The following is a 26236-nucleotide window of genomic DNA, read 5'->3' on the forward strand; positions in this document are numbered from 1 at the left end:
GGAATCCTTTTGTAACATGTGAAACATTAGCATAGACATTTCAAGAAGTGGAAAAATTATATGATAAAGTATCTGAGTTATTCTCGACAAGCTCAGATATCTGGGACGCGTACAATAAACATAGACTGCAAACGGGGTCGAGACTGTGGCCATTTGATTTGAAATCACACCGTGCGCATTTTTATTCATAATGGTAACACTTTATGCCTTCAGTTAACAAACATAAATTCATAATTTAGTTGTAATTTTGGATGTGTTTATTTAAAATAAAATAAATTGCTTTATCCTTGTGCTTCTTGGATAATCATTACTTTATAAAATTAACATTGTTTTATAATTATTTATTTTTTTATATTCTCTAAAATGAGAATCATAATTAAGAATAATAAGAATTACAAAAAACATCTAGATGTGTAACAGGAGCCAGCTGGTACGTGATAGCTGTGCGGTATATGTAGACCTCATGAGGCGCACTAGTGACTGACGCTAGAGGCCGTAGACTTCAGTCTCCCATGCTGGAGACCCCGGTTCGAATCCCGCTTGGAGCGGGTCGAGCAGGACCGGTTACAGCTGCATTACTGTAATGAGAATTTAGGATTGAAATGTGCTTAATTGTCATACATTGTACAAGATCTTAATGATCCCAAATATATTTCATTTCCTATGTGCAACACATATTTTTTTATTTTGATTTTGGAGTGAAAAGATTCACCCATATGCGCACCGTGGCTATCGAGTGACCATAAGGTGCTCTTTATATAAACTGGGAAGCTCATCCCTGCTGTACTCTGATTTCTAGAGAAAACATGAGGACACTCATAAATCTAATCTGTAATTCAGAACAGCAAAGACCATGGAGCATATCTAATCCCAGTGAACCGGCTTTACTCTGTCTGTAATCTGTTGTGCACGTCCTTTCAGGAATATGTCAACTCCTCTTCGGTTTCTACAGCAACTATGTTTTAAATAAATATTGTTGCTTAGTGCTTCAATATACACTATATTGCCAAAAGTATTCACTCACCTGCCTTTAGATGCATATGAACTTAAGTGACATCCCATTCTTAATCCATAGGGTTTAATATGATGTCGGCCCACCCTTTGCAGCTATAACAGCTTCAACTATTATGGGAAGGCTTTCCACAAGGTTTAGGAGTGTGTTTATGGGAATTTTTGACCATTCTTCCAGAAGCGCATTTGTGAGGTCAGACACTGATGTTGGACGAGAAGGCCTGGCTCACAGTCTTCGCTCAAATGTATCCCAAAGGTGCTCTATCGGGTTGAGGTCAGGACTCTGTGCAGGCCAGTCAAGTTCTTCCACACCAAACTCGCTCATCCATGTCTTTATGGACCTTGCTTTGTGCACTGGTGCGCAGTCATGTTGGAACAGGAAGGGGCCATCCCCAAACTGTTCCTACAAAGTTGGGAGCATGGAATTGTCCAAAATCTCTTGGTATGCTGAAGCATTCAGAGTTCCTTTCACTGGAACTAAGGGGCCAAGCCCAGCTCCTGAAAAACAACCCCACACCATAATCCCCCTCCACCAAACTTCACAGTTGGCACAATGCAGTCAGACAAGTACCGTTCTCCTGGCAACCGCCAAACCCAGACTCGTCCATCAGATTGCCAGATGGAGAAGCGTGATTCGTCACTCCAGAGAACGCGTCTCCACTGCTCTAGAGTCCAGTGGCGGCGTGCTTTACACCACTGCATCCGACGCTTTGCATTGCACTTGGTGATGTATGGCTTGGATGCAGCTGCTCAGCCATGGAAACCCATTCCATGAAGATCTCTACGCACTGTTCTTGAGCTAATCTGAAGGCCACATGAACTTTGGAGGTCTGTAGCGATTGACTCTGCAGAAAGTTGGCGACCTCTGCGCACTATGCGCCTCAGCATCCGCTGACCCCGCTCTGTCATTTTACGTGGCCTACCACTTCGTGGCTGAGTTGCTGTCATTCCCAATCGCTTCCACTTTGTTATAATACCACTGACAGTTGACTGTGGAATATTTAGTAGCGAGGAAATTTCACGACTGGACTTGTTGCACAGGTGGCATCCTATCACAGTACCACGCTGGAATTCAGTGAGCTCCTGAGAGCGGCCCATTCTTTCACAAATGTTTGTAGAAGCAGTCTGCATGCCTAGGTGCTTCATTTTATACACCTGTGGCCATGGAAGTGATTGGAACACCTGAATTCAATTATTTGGATGGGTGAGCGAATACTTTTGGCAATATAGTGTATGTTGTTTGGTTGTTGTGTGATACTGTATGAGGTTGTTTACAATCCAGGTGTTTTGATGCAATTTCAGATCTGTGTTTTAACATTGTTGATCTTATATAATCCCTTTCTTATCCTATGTAAGCCCACTAATCTTTGACCTTAATCTAAGAGCACCACATTGAATCAGAGATGGAATATTTTTTTCTTTTTTCTTTTTCTTTATAAAACAAAAAATTATATATTGATATCATTGATATCATTTTACATTCTTGAAGAAGTGTAAATAAGAGTAATAAACACTGGCAAATGTGGAAAATATATAAATTGACATCTGAAATGTGATATCGAAGTGAAATGGGTGTCCCTCAGCACGGAGGCTTAGGGTCTTTTGAGTCAAACATCTCTATCTAATTTGATTCTATTTATGAACAGAGAGTAAATATGTATTTATATGAAGGCTACAGAAGCCGTGGAGTTCTATACAGCGCAGTGTCGTGTCTGTCAGAGAAGGAAAGGTCAATGCTAATTCAATAAAGTGAAACGGAAATCTGCTAGCATGCTAGGCTAGTTAGCAGGGCTGGATATGGGAGCAGGAGACGCAGGACAGTCGTGTGGTCAGACTGTGTCTGTTTAATCGGTAACTGGGTTAGGTTTTGGACATTTGATACGTGAGGCTGAGAGACCAGCATCTTCCTCTTCAGTCAGGGAAGCTTTTCCTGTAATACATTTCTATTATGGTGTTTTTGTGTTAAAGCTGATGTGTGTAATTACGATGTTAAAATTCTTTCTACTGTAAAGGAACCATTTATAGAGTGTCACTTTGGCACTTTTAAACATTAAACTGTTTGTTTTGTGCGACTCATCCAGACGAATACATCAACATTGTCTCAACCAAAGGCGTAAGCTGGGGGCGGGACTATCTGTTTGTTCGACCAATAGCAGTCGGGGGGTGAATTTGAAAATCTGTTTGAAAACAATGTTTATTTTTGCGATTCCGATTTGGTACACACTTTTTGAAAATACCATGGAACATAAATATGCCCGTCATTTAGTATTTTTCATTATTTATTAAGGTGTCTATTTATTTATTTCTCGTAATATGCTTTACACCATTGAAATGTATTCGAACGGCGTTGCGGAAGTATGGTAAACTCTGACCTGCGAATTCATAAAGGCGAGAAGATGACTTATGGATGCTTTTCACATATCAGGGTTTGGAAACGTAGAAGTAAATGGTAGCAGGGTAAACTTGAATAGTGGTGAATGGAAGACCACAGCACATATCATTTTTGCTGAAGCCAAGCTTATGCTGCTCGACTTGCAGTCGGCATCCTGCAACTCACAGTCCTGTTTTTTATCGTGCTGGTGCAAACACTTCAGGACTGTAGTGTATCAACTACACAACCATTCGTCCCTGACTGAGACCATCTGTACACTGGTATTAAGATGCGTTTTGGGTGATTCGATCACAAATGTACAAGCGAGACATCAACGTAACACATGGTCATCTCTTTTAACCACTTGTGTTCGGATTTCGAGGACAGAGTCTCTGATTTCATGAGGACATACATCAGTTATTACAACTGTGTTTTACTTAATAATAAAGTACAAAAAAGTAAAAGATGAGAAAGAAAGCGCTAAAAACTATTTGTTATTAATTATTCGCAAACATGATGTTTAGAGTTATTTTTTGCAGTACTTGTAACTGAGCTTCTAGTGTGTGTGCTGCTCATTTCTGTGTCCCTATTGCACGTTCATGCATTCGCTTTTTTAAATTTTTTGATTTAATATTGTATTTATTTCTCTATAAATCTGCACAGAACTGGCGAAAAAACGGCTGTTTCAGCTGTCTTTAGCATCGTCCTGTTTCAAAAGGATCGCCAAAAATGCATCTTGAAATTAAGATAACGAAATGTATTCACAAACTCGTGCAGTTATTCCTGATAAGATGTTGTAACAAGGTTAAAAATGGGATAGGAGGAGGCCTGCGGGCAGGCTTTTCCCTGCCTCTCTAGAGCTGGGGAGGGGGACGAGGGGAGGGGAAAAAAAGAGGAGAGGGAAAGGGCAATGCGGAGTGACAGTGAGAGAGGAGAGAGAGAAAAAAACGTCCTCGCCGGTTCCCAGACACGCCGTCGCCTGGTCCTCGCTCTCTCCACCCTCTGGCAGACGACAGCTGCCCCTCCCCATGCGGACCAGAGCAAGTCCTCTGACCCCTGGTGGATGGAATGGCCCTCCGTGTTTTGGCGGCTGGTTGGGAGCCCCTCCGCCCCTGGCGTCCAGGTGGCCGGCAGTGACTCCTCCGTCCCCCCGGCGGATGGCCGCATCTGCTCCTTTGGGCGGATGGTTGTGGCGAGGACTCCACAACAGTGCATCCCTCCTCCTTCCCGGGTTTCAGCACCAATGTAACAAGGTTAAAATGGGAAAGGAGGAGGCGGGAACCGGCTGAACGGTCAAAATAATATTTAATGAAACAAAAAGACACAACACAAACGCACACACGGCAGCTGCGTGTGGCCCTCTCTCTCTCGAACTGCTGCATCCTGATGCACTTATCCCTCTCCTCAGCTGATTATCCCTCCTCCTCGTCACACATGTCAACAAACATTAAAGAATGGCTCATTTTCGTGCTTTATTGGCACCATTTGCAAAGCAAAAAAATCATAAAAACAGCTGATATAATAACGTGAGTAGGGAGATGTGAGTGAAGTTGTATTTTATTTTCGTATTATTTTGTCTTCTGCTTCCCAAATCTTGCTGTCCTATTTGCAAAACGAAACATTTAAGAAAAACTGCTGAAAATAATAAAGACAACGGTTAGGGAGACGTGGGTGAAGTTTCGGTTTATTTTCTAATTATTTTTTGTCTTCTGCTTCATAATACAGTAACTTGCCCACATCTTGCACTCTTTCTATATTTCATTGGCTGTGGTTCATTTTCCGTCTTTCGCTCGTCGGGACACTGCGCACACCTGACGACAAAATGTCTTAACATCAAGCTGTTTTGAAAACTGTTGTAGCGTCTGGGACTCATCTCGGCCTGTTGCTGGAGTGTGCACAACACGACGGTTCATCATGAGATTCGAAATTTTGCGTCGCAGACCAGTCACCGACTCAAAACATTAAAGGAGATGAGCTTGAGTCATGTATAGTGTACACTAGGCTTTACCCATTTGCTCAAACAGCAAAAGAAAAAAATCCAGTATCATGCCTTCACATCTTCCAAAAGAAAACAAAAAATAGAAAGCGATGGATTGCAGCAGTCAGAAGAGAAAGAATGCCAAATTTACCTCATTGCAGCTGTGGTAACGTGTTTTTAAAACGTATTCAAGGGTATGATGATATAAATGAACACTAAACAATTCTAAATGCACTTTTAGCACAGAAAGAAACTAAAAATTACAGTAAGATTACAACAATAAAGAAATGTACATAATTGTACAACAATATTTGTAGTAACTAGGGTATTTTAAACTATGGTTACCATGTTAATTCGATGTAAGGTGCCTTCCTGAAAGCATTTCTCATTTGAAAAAGAACATATAGTTGCTCTATAGTGTTCCTGGAAATGTGCTTTCCTCATACTGTATGTCACATTGTGTAACACGCTTCCTTGAGCTTCATTTCTGTGCGCAGTGTGTGTGTGGACCCCTGGTGTCAGCTGCAGAGATTGGCCCTTGCTTACGGCGGGGGCCCTGCGGCTGTTGCTATAGCGATAGGGTCATTGCAACATTGTCCATGAGGACCTTGATCACACAAACAACAAGAACAAGCAGTGACAATGTTGAAATCAAATGTATTTGCTCTTTTTTGAAATGTGAAATCAAAATTCACCCTATTTACTTAATGCATTGCACCGATCTTATTGTGCACAGTTCATCCGTGCATGTTATTCCAAAGAATTCCAAAAAAGAATAATTGCAATTTTTTATTAAATCGTAATAACTGAGGCATTGTTTAAAAAAAAAAAAAACTTGTATTCATGTCGTGCTCCATTCTGGTATAAAACACCCACTTTTCATGAACCAATCAATTCCTGCCCTACATCCTGTTTCACTCAGTATGCATGAAGTACATCGTTCAATGCATGTTTAGCTCAATCAACAGCATCTGCGGCATATTACCACAAAAAAAAAAAATGTCGCCCCTTTTCTTAAAGGCAAAAATCGAGGTTACAGTGATACACTTAAAACGGAAGTGAATGGGGCCAATTTTTGGAAGAATTACAACAGTTATAACACTCTTCAACATCATTGAGTATTTGATTATTTACTACTAAAATGATCGGTTGAAAATGTTCACAAACATCTCTTTCACATAAAATGAATTCACCACCTACTTTCATTTGTTGGTATAATAGCATGATGTATATTGCGCAGGGCAAATTGCAGAGAGTTTTGTGAATGAAGCGCAATCTTTAATGAGCCTAATTTACATAGAAAGGAGGCGTGTTTGCATGGAAAGGAATGACAATGACTTCATTTAAATATTGAAGATGCAACACAATTTCAGCGCTGATTGCGCCCGCTACACGTGATTGTGGGTGGTTAGTGAATAAGACGCAAGTATTTGCGCTGAAGTACCACGTGTAAAAGTGGCGCAACTGTTTAGTGAATCTGCCCCTTATTGTTTACGTCTTGTGGCTATACTTTTGAAACAGTGAGTATTTTAATATTTATGGATTGGCCCTTTTCACTTCCATTGTAAGTGCCTCACTGTAACCCGGATTTGACCTTTTTTTGGTGTTCAAAAGAAAAGGAGGGACAAGTCAAATGTATTTGTAATATGCCACAAATGCTGTCGATTGAGCTTAACTTGTATTGAAAATTGAATATTCCTCTAAGAAAGTACAACGACTGCAAATGATGCAATTCAACACATTGGCTTCAGTTCAAAATGTAAAACCAGTCTCAGTCCTACTCAATCTCAATTTATGAATTAGAACAAGAAAGACTGGAGTGGACAGAGTGTTTTATAGAGAGAGATTTGGAGAGATGTCATGGAAGCCAGTGGAAAATTAAAAGACTGGAACATCTGTGTGTCAAGCTGTGTGAAAAGAGAGAGATCTGGCAGCGCTCTCTTCCTGTCCCACTGAAGGCCACTCGTGTGATTCAACAGCTTTCTCCCCATGACCCCCCGTCTTCATACTGAGAGTGCTGGCTTCAATAGATCAATTAGTGCAATGATTACATTCATCAAATACTTGGTTGAAACTCAACTCCCCCTGTAGAATTACACACGCACACTTTCAGATAAGAGAGATGTATTAAAGACACTTTTAGTCTGTCACTCCATTGGCCTCTTTGTCTATCTCCTCCCTCCATCTTCACTCTTTCTGTCTATCATTCACTCATCTTCATTAAAAGGTCACACCTTATCTTTCAGAGTTTCTTCCCATTTTTTCCCACTGCATCCTTCCCTACTTTTCTATCTCTTAATGGTGTGAAAGGCATCTCCGTTAGTCTAAAAGTGGACACAAGACTACAGATAACGCCCGCTGTGTCTAGTAATAAGTGATTGGAAATCATCGAGCATGGCTGTTTAGTTAGCCTGCCGCGCTGCAGTGATCCGGCTGCGTCCCGGAGAAAAGGAGATAATTGACACACGTATAATCCTCTTCCTCCGCATTGGACTCCGGGGAACCATCACAGTGACAAAGTGATGACACGAGAAAAAGTATTAAATCCAATTGTGGAAAAACAGCGGGGGAAGAAAGGAGCGTAGACCAAGAGTGACATTTACATTACAGGAACTGATTTAGAAAGAGAGTTACTTACTGTCAGTCACCATTTGCATCTGATCACCTCAATTTCAGTCCGTGTGGGTCACCTTTTCAGTGCTTGTTAGACTTTGAATGATGTAAATAGTTGTTTCCATATGGTTTAATCCAGTGGTTCTCAACTGCTGGATGACGCAAATCCAAAAATGGGTCACAGCTCTTTTCTGATAGGGTCACGGACCCATGTCATGTTAATAATTTAGCATATTGCTGGGCCTATGCAGCTTACGGTAATTGTTATACATGTTAGTGTTTGATTTCAAGGACATTTTATGTTTACTTTTGTATGATTACTGTAACAATTTTAGTACTGCGTTGGGTCACCACTTGGTGTCCAGTGTAAAATCTGGATCCTGATGCAAAACCAATTGTGAACGTCTGATTTAGTCAATACCAGGGGGTAAAGATTTAGTTGGTTAGAATGGTCCAGTTACCTGTAAATACACCATCTTGTTCCAAAAAGGTGTATTTCTCAATTTATTTCCTTGAAAAATATTTTTATGTGAGCAACATATTTGCTAATATTTCATTATAGGCAAGGCAAGGCAAGTTTATTTATATAGCACATTTCATACACAATGGCAATTCAAAGTGCTTTATATAAAAATGGTAAAGAAAATATAAGGTAAAATAAGTTTTAAAAGCATAAGAATAAAAGGTAATAAAATACATTTTAAAAAAGTTGCCTATGTTCATATAGTAACTCCTCCTTTATGGCCCGTCCCGAAGAGCCCTACCCAGTTTTCCAATCTTTCTAGGAGAATGTTGTGGTCAACAGTGTCAAAGGCAGCACTGAGATCTAATAATACCAGCACTGATATTTTGCCTGAATCAGTATTTAGCTGAATATCATTAAGGATCTTTATGAGTGCCATCTCTGTGTGAGTTTTAGAATTTGTTCAGCTGAATGAAAACAACCTTTTCAATGATCTTGCCTATGAAAGGAAGATTCGAGGTTGGTCTATAGTTTTTGTATTATAGAATAGTATGTGAAGCAATTCAAAGCTGGCAAAGGAGGAAGCTGGGACCAACACAAACATTTAATAAACACTTTTCAGTGTGTAACAATATAAAAACACGCACTGCTTTTCAGCCAGCTACATCTGAACATAAAAAGACACACACAAACAGTCTGCATGCATCTCTCTCTCTCTCGTCTGCCACTGTCTCCTCTCCTTAAATACTCCCGCTGCCCCTCACTGGAACACGAGACCGGTGTGGCACACAGGTGGACCTCATTCACCACTTATCTTCCCGGCCTCACTCTGCCCAGACGGTGCTCGGCCCCGCCTTGCTCGCCACAGTATGTTTTACTAGCGACCAATTATCTTTTTTTAAAGTCGCATAAAACTGCAAAATAAACGTAACAATTATCATCATTTTAAATCAGCTTCAGAGATATTAGTCAAATGGCATTTGCAGCTCAGTTTATTAGCTGAAAAATGTCTGTTGCGTACTTCCGGGGCTGCATGCACCAGTCGAGAAACTGCCATTGAGATGAATGCTAATGGATAGCTTTCTCCAGGTATTGCAGATTTTCTTGGTCAATACTAATATGATATTTCCAAGTTATTTAATGAAGTCAGGATCAATCCTCTTTGTCTCAGCCACTGTGTTTGTGCTTCACTGGAAAAGTGGTGGGTTGCTCTTGTAATTACCAGATGAGTCATAGCTTTCTGAGGCTTAACGTTATTTCTATTAATGGAGAAATTATAATACATAGGTAAATAGAAAGAGAGGAAGAGAGAGAATAATTTACAATTGCCATTTGGCGGGAAATTAAAACAGATTAATGCAATTTATGAAAAAGGTGTTTTGCGTGTGTTTGTTTGCGTAAATTAACCGTATTTATCACAGAAACAAGTGGGACTTGATTTGCAGAAGCTCTGTGTGTGCGTACACCTGCAATCCAGTTCTTTCCCATTGGCTGAAGTAGCAGGCGATAAAGACACAAAGGAGAGATTCAACGCAAACTGGCACGCACACGCACCAGAAAGATATTACAAAAACTTCCCAGCACGAGTGTGACTTCCTCTGCTCTAATTACAAAGGCTTAAACGACAGGATTTCATTTGGATGTTTTTTCTGTTTCTCTTCTTTCACGCGGCCTCGTAATAGCCAGAGCTTTTCTGAATGTACACTCAGGTTGAAAAGCTGCACCTGTGTCTCGCTGCAGTCACTGCAGCACCTGAGTATTTATGCCACAAAAGAGAGACGTGCTACTGAGTGTGTAAGTGAATGGCCAGATATCTCCCCCTGTTCTTGCCACTTTCTCTTTTCAGGTGGACATCACCAGAAATCATTTTCTGTCCTTGTGTCACCTGCATGGTGCAACGGTTCATTTGCTTCCAGTCCACTTCCTCCCTAGTGTCCATTTATCCACTGAACATTACTGGTCCTTAAAAGATGAAGCTGGCTTAGTAGATATTTGGGACCCACTTTAGCTACTGAATGTCTTTAACTACTATGTACTTAAGAATTTGATACAATGTACATACGTGTTGTAGCATTGTACTTAGGTTTAAAGTACCTGCATTGAATTACATCTGTAGTTACAGTACACTGTTAACCTTGACCCCTAAACCCCTAAAACCCCAACCTTTAAAATGTTTGCAAATTTAAAAATGACAATTCCCCCATTGATAGGATTTCTTTGGGGGTTTGGGCCCTTCAAGTTGAGAGAAAGGAGGGCTCCCGGATAAGGCTATGCCACCAGTGGTGAAGGGATGAATCCCGAAGGGCCACCTAGGTTGTTACGCGAGGTGGATAGGCTTGCTGAAGTTTACACTTGTTGGGTCCCAACCTCCAAACACTCCAAAGCCCAGGAACAGGAGTGGACTGACTTGTCTTGAAAAGGACTTTGTGTGATATTTTGACACTTTGTGTAAAACTCATCTGTGTCTCAGTGTAAAGAACAGATCTGAGTGTGTGTGATCAAAGCAGAAATGTGAAGTCCTCATTGGCTGCTGAAGAGAACTGATGCAGGTGAATCTTCTGGGATGCTCTTAGAATCAAGTCGTCAAGCACAGCACTACAGGAAAACATGTAAACACTCAGGAGAGGCACCAAGACTCACACACAAAATTATACCTAATATAATGGACCTAATTCCATGCTACACTGCAAAGAAAATCTTTCTCTTAATCATTTTTTGTCTTGTATTACAGTAGTAATGATTAAGAAAAATATTGTGTGCATCACATCCAGATCCAACATGCAAGCACACATGATGCTCACGCTCATATTGCTTTGTTGAAATGCGACATATCCAGCGATCCATAAAAGTAGCTCCAGCCCTTCACCCCCTATGTCCCTTTCATGTGTGTGTTGTGAAAGGCCAACAGATCTTTCCCCCGCAGGTGAGTGCTGAGGCCCATAAGCCCGTGCTGAGCCCCTGCTGTGCAGAGAGAAAAACATGTCTCGCTAACCTCTCTCGCACCCATTCTCTCCCTGCTTTTGTCTCGTTCTACCAACTTCTGTCTTCAAGGAGGTCCTGCGTGTGAATGGCCATTGATTCGGTTTGAGTGTTTGTTTGGAGTAGTCTCCTTCGGCGTGTACTCCGGAGATGGGCTACCCTGAGGCCTCGGCTTAGAGCAACTTAACCAGGCATTAGATGCCTGCTGCTCGGCTGAAAATGCATAATGAAAAGGAGCATTTGATCGAAAGACATTTGTCCTTGGCTTAGTTAAAGCATCTCTGTGTTCCCTCTGCGTTTCCGCAAGGATTGTCGATGAGCCTCCCCCTGGAGTCCATCAGTATTTGCCGCCATTCCAACCTCTCGCCCTACCTGAAAAGAACGGATAAAAGAGTGGTCTCTACAAAGCTCTCCACATGGCATTCTGTAAGGGGAATGGGCACAGCCACACATCCAATGCTTTTAGACTTGTTTGTCTTTAAATCTATAGATCTATAAAGAACTCAACCATGAAACTTTGGTTAAACAGCGTCTGGCTATATTGACATATTTAGAAGGGATTTACAGAAAGGTGAATTTTCATATTTTCATAGTTAACCAGTCTGTCTTGAGGAAGTTCTGTATAATTAGGCAGGTTCAGGTTCACCTGACCTCAATCGGAAATGTTTCATAAAGAACAGAATCGACTGAAATGCTGGAGTCTCAAGTGTTTTTAAAGGCTGGATTATTGTTAATGTAGCATGCCACTTTAAAAACACAACGCTCATGACGGACACTGCATGATGCGTCACAATTAGAGGTAGATTGATATATCGGTTTTACCGATTAATCCGTGCCGATAGTTGCTTTTTGGAACTATCAGCTATCAGGATAAATCTGTCGATAGTTGCCGATTGTTTTTTCATCCTTTAGTCATTTCAAATTAAGAATCCCCAGTGTGTTTCGGGCTTGTTTATACTAAAAAGTCCAGCGTTATGCACCAAATCTTCTCTGGGATTTTGGTTAAACAAAAAAACTGCATCTGGGATTTTATTCATTTTGGACTCTTTGTCTTTGTGCACCATAATAAAGAAAGTCATTGACATTTTATAGTTCAATTTTAAAAACTATTGGCAGATTAATCGGTTATCGGACTTTCCCACCTCCTTAGGTATCGGCAAAATCCATTATTGGTCGACCACTAGTCACAATGGCTAGGGGATGATTTCAAAGATGCAACTTCTCAGAGAAGGTTTAACCGTGCAAACCGTTTACACCTAAACCACAGCACACTGTTAGCATGCTAATTAATGAACTGATCCTAAAATAACTCACTAAAAACTCACCATCCCTAATATTTAGTGGAGGTTCTGACTTTGTCACTTTCAGAGAAAAAGAGAGAGATCCATGGCGATACGTTCAACCGCATAAACGCACACAGGTGTGGCGGCAGCCTGTTTTGAAGGCCTTGAGGCCTGTTCCAGCTGCCCTCTAAGCCTTGAAGTTACAAGTCCCACTATACACACACAAACACACATCTCCCGACCAACTGCACCCCAGTCTGCCATGGCACAGGTGCTCGCTCTCTGATGCTACCCTCCTCACGCTGAGCGGCCATATCACACTCTGTACACAGAGTCTGTGTTCATGATCCCTACCCCACTGTGATTCTGCCCTCTCATGTACCCCACTGCACAGAACCCCACAATGTCACACCTTTTTAGCCGATAAGACTCAAAAACGCTTGAATTGTAACATGCTACACAATCTAGCCGCTGGTGTCATGTGGCGTTTTAATGCAAGACGCAGGTGAATATCAACGCAGCTTTTTTGAGGGGGTATTCACTAAAGACACGTTGTAGTGTTCTAAAACAGCTAGGCGAAGCGAAACAGAATCAAACAGAATGCAGAAGTCTTGGGATTTAAAAGTTGGATTATTTTTAACTTTATGGACTGTTTTAAATATACTTTTGTGGTCTAGTTTTGAGTGTTTTTTTTTATTATTATTTTACATTTGTCCTGTCATGCATTGAATTGTTGAAAATTAATGCACACCTGAGAGCAATTTTTCGAAATATAGGATGGCAGGGGAATTCATTAAGTAAGCCATACCTATTGGACTAATCAGTAATATTCATGAAAGTGCTACCTGATTGGTCAGAGAAACTATATCCCAACCCTAACCTTAACCCTACACCAAACCCTAACCAACCATGTAGCACTTTCTTCTTCCCCTATCATCCTACCTTTTGGAAATCCACCACCCGAGATGGTAATGTGATGCATTATTTTCAACTAGATAGGTAAAGTTTGTCAAGAACTCATGAAGCCTTCTCTGAATGTTTAATATTAATGAAATGCAAAACCAGGGAAAAACAGAACAACTTAAAGCAGATTAAATGCCTTGTGTTTGTTTGGTTTGGAGTTTGAATAGTATTGGCCCATTTGAAAATTCCATCTACTGTATGTAAGTCTATGGAATTTTTCTGAGATTTGATCATCTCTTGTTTGAAAACCCTAATTCTGATCAGTTAGAAAAGTCATAGCAACCAGAGTCAGAACAGTATAAAGATATGCACCAAGTTTGGTTGCTGTGTATTGAAAGCTCTAGGAGGAGTTCCGATTGATAATTTGGGTCTTGGTTTAGGGATTTTGGAAAAACCCTTAACCCTGTCTGTAGAGTAACAATAGGCCCTTTCTCACCAACAGTCCTGTACTTTTCCTTTAGTAACTTTCTAGATGAGAGCTCTTATGAGGAATGGTACACCTGAGGGACTTTTCCCCTGTTGCATTCACGTTGCCAAAAGTTACCACTGTACTGACGTAATCTAGTATCTACCATTTTTCTTCTGACGTGGTAGTGATGTGTGATTCCGTATAAACAACAACAATGAATTCAACAACACTGATGGAGGATGCCGGGATCGGAGTTACACTTTTGTTAGGGCTGTTTTACATGAGCATTGGCTGCATCCGAAAACGTAGGCAGCTGCCTAATCAGTTAATGGCATAAATGACAGCATTTCTGGATGAATGGAACTCTTAAGGAAACTGGTCTCTGAACAGTTTAAAAAGCACCTTATTTCATCCTACCACAGCCCCCGAAGGCAGCATTTTCCCGTACTCTGGGCACGAGAGCTGTGCGTGCTGCAGCCGTAGTGAGAGATGAGACAATTGGTCAGACTACCATGCAGCATGTGCTGAATTTAGTGGACAAGATGTTGAAAGCACTATAAACCTATTTATGAAAACAATGTTTTACAATAAAGGCTTTTATGGCTCAACAGAAATTACTTTACTGAAATACTCACTCATTGACTTAAAAATACGTCTTGATGCAAGTTGCCACACAGTAACAGGCAATACTTCCCTCATGTAGACTAGATTTCGTGATGGTTTAGTGTACAATAGAGTTCAATTACCTACATTTGATAAACACCTGATTATTTATATCTGTCATCCCAGGAAAAATTCAATGTAGTAATCCAGGAATCACTTTAATTTCTTCATAGTCACACAGCACAAACAGTACAGATACGATGGAAACTCCAAGCGTGTCTCCCGATGAAGACACATACACATATGTGAAACAGGTGATCCTCTTTGTATACTTTGTTGGTTTTATTTTATTTCTGTTAAGGGAATTGTAAAATGTGCACAATCCTCTGAGTAGCATGCTAGCAGCTACAGTAGTTGTTTACTAATGGCAGCTGTGGACTCCTCTCCTTTCTCAATGCTTTTTGTGTCATAGATTTTTGACCAATCACAGGCTGCAGCACCTCCCACAGCCTCCAACAGTCCCTATACGCCCCCAAAGTACCTATTCCAGAGTAGGAGCTAAAAATCCCAAAAACGGCTCCAAGGAACTATAGTTCCTTAGGTGCGAAAGCGAAGAAAAGTACTAGTCCCGGGGGGAAGTACCTAAAATGGGCTTCAGTACTGCCAGTGGGAAAGGGCCTATTAGCTGGCTTTATCTAGCTAACATAATATTTCAGTGTTCCAGAGTCAATTATTCCACTTATACCACGGTTATCTTATGTACATGTCAACAGTGTGTATCTCAACAAACTGTGTTTAAGACAAATTCCCAAAACTCTCTTGCATGTAGAAATACTTCCTTAAGCCACAGATGAAGTACCTTGCATAAAACAGCCCAATTTGCTGTTATTAATTCGTAAACAAAGTGGTAAAGTGATATGCAATTGGAAATAGAATAAAAAAATTGTAATGCACAAATAAGTGCAATTATGAATAATATTGCATATTTTGACCCATTGAAATGCACACTTGACAATAAAGCATTGATTTATAGGGCTTAATTAAAATGTGCTGACAGTGCAACTGATTTGGGACCCCTTAACAGATTCCTTTCATCAGACTCTTAATGATTAAAGCACTAAAGTTATCTCTTGGGATTTCTAGAGGCAAACAAAGCCAGATGTTTACATTGGATGAAACTATGGTTTCTATAAAAAGTCGCAAAATGCGACTATTCATTCGCAGTCTGGAGCCCTGCCTGGAATTACTTCATAAGTAATAGGAAATAAAAACACCTTGGAGCGTCTTTCAACCAATCAGAATCAAGAATCCTCACTGGACTAGATGCTATTTTCATTTTTTATTATTTTGATTGATTGATTCCTCGTTTTATCATCTGAAGTTGATTTGGGACTTTTGTAATTTCACTGTATGTCCCCGCTGGTGGAGTCCAGTAGATTGAAAGAGGAGGTGGTAGAAGAAGAAATTGATGTTTGCCGAAGTACATGGTTCGGCCAAAGGAAAGCAGGAAGCTGGTAGTGTGGGGCTGGGATCGGGAAGGGTGGCTGGCGAACGGGCACAGAGAAACGTAACGGGCGACACTGAAGAATGAGATGCTGCTAAAAGATTTGGCAGAAGGTCTTAATGCACCCAGTCAGAATGTACAATCTGTCTCTCTCTGTCTCTTTCTCCTAGCTGGAGAATCAAATGAAGCACACAGCCGCCCAAAACCTTCCGAGAGATAGAGAGGCAGTGAGGAAAGAAGGAAAACCTCGCATCTGAAAGCTCCTCCGTAACTCAGAGCGTGATGTGTTTGTATTTTATACGTTTAGTCTGTCTTTAATCTTAGACTTGTCTAAGAATTCAGTGTGTCATTTTTCTTTATTTATGTTCAGTCGGTTGTAAATAGACTGGTTCAAATGACTTTCAATCAGGGGTGGACTGGGAAGAGATATCGGCCTGGGATTTTACATAGAGACTGGCCCAAATGTTGTTGAGCGCGTGGGGGGGTCGCTGTCCTTTTCTGCATATCGCTGCGCATTCAGCCCGTTTCGCAGCCGGCCCGGTTCTCCCGATGGCCAGTCCGCCCCTGATTGTCCCCAAAGAGCATCAGCCCACCGGGAAAATGACCGGTATGCCAGATTACCAATCCAGCCCTGCTTTCAAACATCCATCAACAATCAAAAAATATACTCTAGGATTCAGTTTGAAATCTATTTTATACAATCTTATTTTTGGCCTTTTCACCAAAAAGTTGCAAATAATGCAAGCCGGACCATTGTTAATCCCGTAAACAAAATTACTGATGAAGGGTTTTTTGTCAATGATAACGAAGATGGGACGAAAAAGATGCATCATTTGCATGTATGCATTTTGTGGACGCTTTTATTCAAAGTGACTGACAGCGCATTTAAGCTATACTTTTTTTTTTTTATCAGTTTGTGTGTTCTCTGGGAATTGAACCCATGCTCTACCATTTGAGCTACAAGAACCAATATCATCATGCTGACAATCAATGATGAAACTATAACGAGAACAAAAGAAGAGGTTAACAATGCACTAACACCATTTTTTAAAATAAAGAAATTAAAATCTAAAAAGATTCAAATAATCAAGTCATAGCATGTTGAATGAACTTTACTAACTGTTAATTAACTCACTTAAACAAATACATTATATGTGACATTAATCAGCATTATCCACAACATAAACGTAATAATACAATTTATATCTGCAGAGACAATTAAGCAAACGAACAGGTGAACTTGAACAAAGTTGCGCAATATTCTGAATGTGTAACTTTAATTGTAAATATGCCATTCCCTTAAAAACACACTACAGTGTCTACATATGAACAATTTACAACAGAGTCACTTCTAAAAATGTGCTCAGCTTGTCAGGACAGCTTTCTCATCTTGTTTTATCTTACCAATCTTTCATATGTTTGATTAAATAATTGTGAGCAGTTTATATGTATATTTTTTATTTTTATTTTTTTTTAACATTTGGTTCAAGTTTGATACGTTTCTTTTGTCATTTCGCACATTATCATTAACTAAAATGATATATGCTATAATACGTAAATAATGACATGACATTGACTAAATTTAAAGGGTGTTTTAAAAAATTGACTAATATAAAAAACTGTGAAAATTAACTGAGTCTGACTCAAACTTGCGTTGCCTGCATGAGCACCACAGCTAAACGTGCCAAAGCATGTGTGCTAACTGCTAAGCCACGGCGTCGACTTCATCTCGTATGTTTAGTCAGTCGTAAATGACTTGATCAAATTTAAAATCAAATCTAAGATGTAGTAATCAGCAGTTACAGAAAAACTATGAAAAACTTGGTGCCTTTCTGAGCCTATGACCAACAAAAAACAAACAAAAAAATCTGTTAAATATTTTATTTTATTTATTTTACATATTAGGACATAGACTCAGGAAGGCACTAAGACACCTAAAAAAAAAAATATTTTTTCACAATGCGGTTCGGGGCTTCTGTAGGCAATTGGCAATCAAACAACATCAAAAAAGATTAAATATATGTATGACATTAAGATTTGAAATGGGAAATTCAGTTTTTAATTAAACAAACACTAGTGAATGTGTTCTGATGTGACCTTCTGTTAGTGCTGTCTTATAACTACACCGTTGTCGTCTTGAGTCGTCGCTCTGCCTGGACTATGCTCAAAGCAAAATGAGATTTGTCGTACACACATCATTAGCTTGATGAGTGAGACAAGCTCGCGCGCCGAGACTGAAGTGTGCGATTCTTAGTAAGTGGCTATCGCGTGTGCTGCTTTGATAATAATTGGCCGGTTGATTTGACATTCCTGCAGGAAACGTGATGGTTTTAATGCACGAGCAGTCCTGAAGAGTGTCTGGACTCTACAGCCATTCAATATATAGATCTGTGTGAGGACCGTCAAGAAAGCACAGGCTTGTCATACAATGCAATTATAATGAAGTGTACCAAAACAGACAGTAACCTTGTGGTGGAGGGGGATTGGGGGTGGCAATATTTCACACCGTGCTTCCTGCTTTGTATCTGGCCATGAATTAGTGGCCTCGGCCGGTGTCACATGTCTTATTGTTAGTCATGGCAACCGTGCCAAGACTCAAGGTCACCTGTTCCGCCCAGGCATGAATAATCTATTGAAGGATTGGTTCCTCCTCACTGGCTGCGTCGAGATGTGTCAGCATAGATTAGTTATGCTTTATTGTGTCTCTATTGAATGAGCAGTCTCATGTGTTGGTGGTGAGGCAGTCCGAAGTGCTTTTTTCAGCTAGCAACATACATTTCCATTGTTTCCTTATTTCCCTTAAAATAAACATTTGTTTGTGCTCATCTTTGAGTTACGCTTGGCATGCTTTTAAAGGTAATATGCAAGTGTGAAATGGAAATATCTTCCCACACACACAGACACCGTTTTAGTACCGTTTCCTCATTAAAAAATGGATATCATGAGCATTCACATGAGATGAAGACTACAGTCATTTCAGTTGCATTATAAAAGCTGTTTTATTCTACATGGAGAGGGTCCCCTCATGAGGGCGGCCATGTTATGATCACATGACCAGCCCACTACTACTCTCTTAATCGCAGTAACCATCCTGTTATACACTTTCAATCAGGGAATTAATTAATCCTGGTTTACTGTGAATAGTGAATTTCTACAATGGAATCAGTAACGGAAGACATTTGCATTTTAATAATGCTGCATCCAGGCCACTAGGTGTCAGTGTCAGTACAAGACAACATATTTAAAAAATTACTGACTGCGCTTTAATTATAATCACAATGCGTATTTGTTTTCTCTTCTTCATTAACCAAATCAAAATACACTTCATCAACTAATATTTTCGTCCGTATTTTCATTGGTGAGATTAGCAATGGCTGCAAAAACAAGTACCTCAGATTTAAGGCCTGTGTGGATATAAGTGGACACTGTGTGTGTCTGTGTGTGTACATGCGTGGGAGATCTCATTATTTAAAGTGGACAGCATGTTCTTTCTTCACCTTGTCACGTATTCTAGTTTGTGGCACTCAGGACGGGCCCTTGTCTTCCTCCACCACAACACAAGAGCAGCACATGCTAAATGTCAAGCTCTCTCTCCCTCCTCTCATGCGGTACTTACCCCTTTCCTCTCACACGCTTGTCTCCCCGATGTAAAGAGCTCTTCCTGGGGACGTACCAGACCATTTGACCCTCAAAACACCCAAACAGATTCATAAACAGCACAACACCCTCAATCCCGCTCAGTTCTCTCTGGGGGAAAACACAGGGGTTTACAATTGACCTTTTTCACATTTCCGGCTTTTGAAACACTTAAGAAAACTATAGTAGGGTAAACTTGTAGAGCAGTGAACGGGAGATGACAGCAAATATTATTTTTGGTTAGCCATTGCTCCAACAGCAAAAGAAAAAATCTACTATTACGTTAACCACGACATTCCACCAGAGGGAAAATAAAAATCGAGAGCAGTGAATTATGCCAAATTTACTTTCACTCCCTCAGCAGTTGAAACAGATGCCTCACTGCAGCTGTGGTAACTCGATTATTTATTTATATTTAATTCCAGAACACAAAGCATACCATCATAAATTTACCCAAAATAAATCAAATAAAAACTGAAAATCTAAAAAAAATGTGGCTAGATGTACGATGCTAAATAAGGCAGAAACGCGTCATTACAGTATTTGAATGTGGCACGGAGGAGGGCGGGGCCGGGCCAGAATGACGCACACCTGCACCCCAATCAGCCTGATGAGGCGAGCGAGGGATAAAGGCGACTGGAGACGGCAGCTGCCCTGTATGTGTAAAGGGGTTAGAGGGAAAGGAGGCGACAAGAACCGGCTTGACATTATAAATAATAAACAAAAACACACAAACATAAACACATAAAGGGAAGCTGCCCATAGTTCTCTCTCTCTCTCGAACTGCCATCTCCGGTCGCCTTTATCCCTCGCTCGCCTCATCAGGCTGATTGGGGTGCGGGCATGCATCATTCCGGACCCGCCCCGCCCTTCTCCGCGCCACAGTGAATAAGGTCTATTCAACTCAAAACCTTCCCCTTTTGTTTGGTCCAAACCTAGAGAAAAATGTTATTGCTCAGATGATGCTTTTTTTTTAGCTCAGGAGATTTAAAGGAGCTGTAAACGATTTTAGCCATTTAAGAATTTCGACAAGCTGAGCTGTTGGATTGGCCACGGCCCCTCTTTCCAAAATTCGAACTCCATAGATACCAACTGAGCTTTATTGACGCTGACACGAGCAGAAACGGTTGTCAAAACAGCAGCTGCAAAATAGCGCCTTCAACTGACAACTGTTATGAGCAACATGGCATAAAAATGGCATTAAGCCTCACTAATTCACTGCAACTACAACACTATGAGAACATGCAATATGAACGTGGACACGTTTTTGTTTGCCGTTTACAGAGTCTACGACTGTCACAGAGACCGTTGAGATATCTCAGGACATTAATTTCATTAATATCTTTCAGGGAGTAGTAAAACATTTTGCATAACTTTCCATGAATCAAAAATCACTTACAGTACCTTTAAGTTCTCAGTTATGTTTCACTGATGTATCAACTTTGGTTTCATTGACGTATCAACTCCTGATGTTTCTCCTAAAATGTCTTAAGAGAAATTCAATAAGACATAAATGAGACAATTGTTTACATATAGAGTATACAGCTTTAAAATGAATGTAGATAGCATAGCTCATTATAGAGCGCAACAGTCTGATTCCGGAAGTAAAAATCCCATAGGCGAATCCATTTTTAACGATAACTTTTAAACCTTTAAAGACAGACCTACCATGAGCTCTGATGCTGTTAATCAATGGTATATATGCTTCTGTTGAAGCCATCGGTCCAGGTTATTTCAACTTGATTTAAAAAATAAAAATCGTGTTTAATAGTGCAATTCCTGGCGAAGAACTACACTACCCATGATCCTGAAGCGAAAGATCGACCAGTCAGAGAGTTGCGGCAAAAGCACTGTAAATGACGCAATCAAGTCGGTCTGCCTACACTCGCAAACTACTTACTGTATGTATCTGAATATTTGGCATTAAACTTAAAATATAATCAACAACTTTAAATCAATAGTTTTATAAATGTCATTGTTTTTAATTCCATTGCATCATTTGTAATGCTTCATGGGATTGTAGTTCATTCCCTCATTAATCTTTGTCTTTCTGTCTGGTTTTTGAATACTTTTTTGCTTCAAATCAAAGTTTGTAATGTTGTGATGTTGTGATTCACCTCGGAGCTGGTTGGTTTGGTTCGGTTCATGGCTTACAGCTCTTTTAGGGAGGATTTTATGAAATCTCTATGGAAAAAATTAATAGGGAAAAATTCAGAAACCAAGACGATTGAAAAGGTGGTTGGACACCTGTGAAGACTTCTCTGTTTGCTCTCTATTGTTGACCACAGTTTGAACCTGGGAGAAGGCAGGTGCAGTGTACCGTTAGAGTAGGGGATGTTTTTTTACCAGTTTGAAAACTTTTTCAAGGTTAGCAGAAACCCCACAGATCAGAAACAAACCAAAGGAAACCCCAGGGATGGGCTTTTGTTGGCCCAACACACACAGTGAAATGAGGAACAATAGGAATTGGAGAGCGAGCTGCAGAGGATAATTTTTCATGACATGGCTTGGCCTTTAAGCAGAGAAACATCTGAAAGAGCAATTTCAAATATGATTAATGATGATAATAAGGTCAAGTGGTCATAATTTATACACGGCGAGCATTGCATGTCGCGTGAAGAAAGAAAACCAATCAACTACGCTTTTGTGAAAGTAAACACTGATACCAATTCCACTATGGACACAATAGCAGTCACAATAAATACAGTTTCAGTGAATGCAGAAAAGTCATTTCGTCAGCACAGATAACCTGATTGCATCTCAATGCATATTATTTCTTTCATCCATGGACAAGTACACTCTGATACTTTAGTTGTCTTTATGAACTCCTGTGTCCTGTCTCCATCCATACTTGTATGATTGTTTGTTGTTTTTATTTGTATTTATTGGTCAGCCAGGATCTGTTTGAACTAGTAACACACAAATTATTGTATTGTTCTTGTAAATATTGAATACATCATTCAAACATTCATAGTGTAGGTTGGAAAAAGTATGTGAAAACCCTAGGTAGGAGGTGTGGGTTAGAGCTACGTTGACCTATAAAAATCTCTCAAACATTATGAGTTTACTATTCACAAGGAGCATCTGCTGACGTGGACCATGCCTCACAAAAAAGAGATCTCAGAATACCTACGATCAAGAATTGTTGCTTTGCATAAAGCTGGAAAGGATTACAAAGTTATCTCGCAGAGCTTAGATATTCATCTGTCCACAGTTAGACAAACTGTCTATAAATGGAGATGATTTAGTACTATGGGTACTCTCTCTAGAAGTGGCCATCCAGCCAAGATGACTCAAAGGGCACACTGCAGAATGCTCAGTGAGGTAAAAAAGAGGGGGCCTGGGTAGCACCCCTGGAGTTTGCTAGTTCGAATCCCAGGGCGTGCTGAGTGACTCCAGCCGGGTCTCCTATGCAACCAAATTGGCCCGGTTGCTAGGGAGGGTAGAGTCACACGGGGTAACCTCCTCGTGATCGCTATAATGCGGTTCGCTCTCGGTGGGGCGCGTGGTGAGTTGTGCGTGGATGCCGCTATATCTCCGCGGTAACGCGCTCAACAAGCCACGTGATAAGATGCGCGGGTTGACGGTTTCAGACGCGGAGGCAACTGAGATTTGTCCTCCGCCACCCGGATTGAGGGGAGTCACTACGCTGCCACAAGGACTTAGAGTGTATTGGGAATTGGGCATTCCAAATTGGGAGAAAAAGGGGAGAAAATCCAAAAATTAGGTAAAAAGAACCCTAGAGTGACAGCTAAAGACTTGAAGGAATCATTGGAACTGGTTAACATCTCTGTTCAGGAGTCTACTATATGGAAAACATTAAACAGGTATGGTGTCCATGGCAGGACATCATGAAGGAAGCTGCTTTCCAACAAAAACATTGCTGCGTGCCTTGACACTCCTCAACGGTACTGGGAAAATGTTTTGTGGACTGATGAAACTAAGATTGAATTGTTTTGTTTGACATCAAAATAGTTGTTTTGTGGATTTAATTCATGTATATTATATTTGAATCCATCTATATGCTAGTATACACAAAAGTGTACTTTTAGCAGAAATTCACATTTAAAATTGAAGGTGGTTTTTAACTAAAACCACCTGACACTGACTGTCAAGTACCAAATCATGTTTCATGGCTGTGACGTACCTTAAACTAAAGCCTATTATGTAGTAAAAGAAATATGTCTTACCCAAACTTCCTGAAATAGAAAATATGTTAACGCAGGAAAGAAAGCTGCGTTTGTCTAGCTATTGTAATTTACCTTTAACATGCTGTGGAAATACGTTTTCGTTCAGCGGCAAAACACAAAGCGATGTTGGCCAGGTGCGAATAATGACCGTATCAAGGCCAAGAACTGAGAGAGAAAGAAAAGAGAACAAAAGCAAAGGCCAAAAGAACTGGGAGAAAACTGAAATACAAATGCGAGTAGTACTTTTTGACAACTGACAGTTTCATAAGCAAAAGATTATTAATCTGATCACGCATTGTTTGGAGAGATTAATATCGTTGCTGCTCGCAGCTAAAAAAAAAAAAAACGAAACAAAGTTTGAGTAAAGTCATTAACACATATATTCAGACATTTGCAGTAGATACTGAGTTTTCAGTAGATCATCTGTTACCATGAGAGACTTCTTGGAGTCTTCAACGGTGAATAATGACTGGGTTAAACACTAGATTATGGAAAACATTTCCTCTCATAAATACATGAGGTTGTTTGTCTTTTCAGGTCCCAAAAGACAGACATCATCGAGCTATTAAATATGGATGGAAAACTTTTGTTTGTTCTGTTCAAATCACTGTGCTTCTCTTGTCAAATGCATATAGAACCAATGGCGTTGGTCCTGTCCAACACGGGGCAACCTGGGTCTCAGTTTTACCTGAGCTCAAGACAGCAGCTGCTCTTTCCTCCTGCATTTTTCTTTTTCTTTTTTTGTTTTTCCATTTTCATGTTTTCCCTTTTGTTCCCTTATTTTTTTCCCCTTTCTTTCATTTTCCATTTTTAAAATACATTTTTGTATCCTCTTCACAATCCTGGACCCATTTGACACACCATCAGAAACAGCCCACAATAATCCAAAATGTGGTTCCTCCTGAGCTGAGATGAAAGGAGGGAAGACACACACACACACACACACGGCACTAGACACTTGGCTCTGTGATATGGCAGGGCTGCCTTGGGATAGCTTCAAAGCCCAATGACATAAATTTATGATAGCAGCAGCGCGCTTTTTGCCAAAACGGTGCTGTTGTTGTTCTGCTGGGGAGAGAGGCTTTACGATGTGTGTGTATCATGGGGGTGCCATCCTCTTGATCAGGCAAATGGAAAACTCACTCGTTTAGCCAGCTGGTTCCCATTCTCTACGATGAAAGCAGGAAGCATTCTTTTATATAATTCATGACTTTGTTTGTGGTATTTCAGTGGTGAACTTTACCGCACTGTTTGCTGCAACGCTATTCAGGAGCACCGCTGTGCCACTGATGAATCGTCAGCCTAACGGCAAAAAATACACATCTTAGCTTAGAGAGTTTTAGACATGACAAGAGAGAAAGACTGGGCGCCATGACTTTCAACATAGCTTCATATGGATAAAAGGGACATTTCTACAGTTCAGTGACGTTTAAGTCCCCAGCACAAGTTGTGGTATTTGTTTTTTTATTCTAATAGGCTTTGTATAAATAGTAAAGAATGTTACACACTGCTGCGGGCCAAAAAGTAACAATTTAAATAATTTTCAATTATTGCACTAGTGTCATTTCCTCATGTCCCCAGAGCTGCATGTCAATCATCTTTGACAAAAATAAGTGCTAAAACATCGGATTTCTGTCTTTTATCAATCAATTATTTTTAGTATTACATTCTCTCACTAACATGTATTCATTTGTGGTAAATGTGTCATTTAACACTGATAGTGGAGGGTTTTTCTTGTGGCCCTTGATTATTGTCCGCTCTGTTATATGAAGACATAGGGAAAATACATGTCATTTTAAAATGTCAATATATTTATGTTTGCTTGATATTATTCACAGGCCAATTTATTTACTGATTGTCCATACGGTTATTTCCACCATTACCCTGCCTATTTAACTGGATGGTCAACTTATAGCGGGATGACATATAAAATCTTAAACATGTCCCGTTAATAAAGAAACATTAAGGTGCTTTTATTTTTCAAAAGTTTCACTCTGAAATGGGACTGAATTGTAGGAATGACCCAAAAGCATCTGCTAAATGAATAAATCTAAACATACATTTGTGAATGAATTGCTTAATTTATACAGTTCGTTTTACTCAATCATTTGAACCAACTGGCGAATCAAACTGAATCGAATTCAAGAGTCATCGGTCTGAAAATTGTACTGAATCAGGGCCGGTACTAGGATGCGATCTTTGGTGGGGCACCTGTATGTTTAGGGGGGGAAAC

The 26236-nt window shown here is 40.2% G+C and overlaps 1 protein-coding gene across 1 annotated transcript in view; it reads left to right on the forward strand.

Annotated features, from left to right (window-relative positions):
* The window catches only part of pcdh17 (protocadherin 17), a 110274-nt gene that overhangs the window by 78006 nt on the left and 6032 nt on the right, over nt 1-26236 (forward strand). The window lies entirely within an intron of this gene.

Source organism: Myxocyprinus asiaticus, chromosome 35 (genome assembly GCF_019703515.2).
Source record: "Myxocyprinus asiaticus isolate MX2 ecotype Aquarium Trade chromosome 35, UBuf_Myxa_2, whole genome shotgun sequence".
NCBI lineage: Eukaryota > Metazoa > Chordata > Actinopteri > Cypriniformes > Catostomidae > Myxocyprinus > Myxocyprinus asiaticus.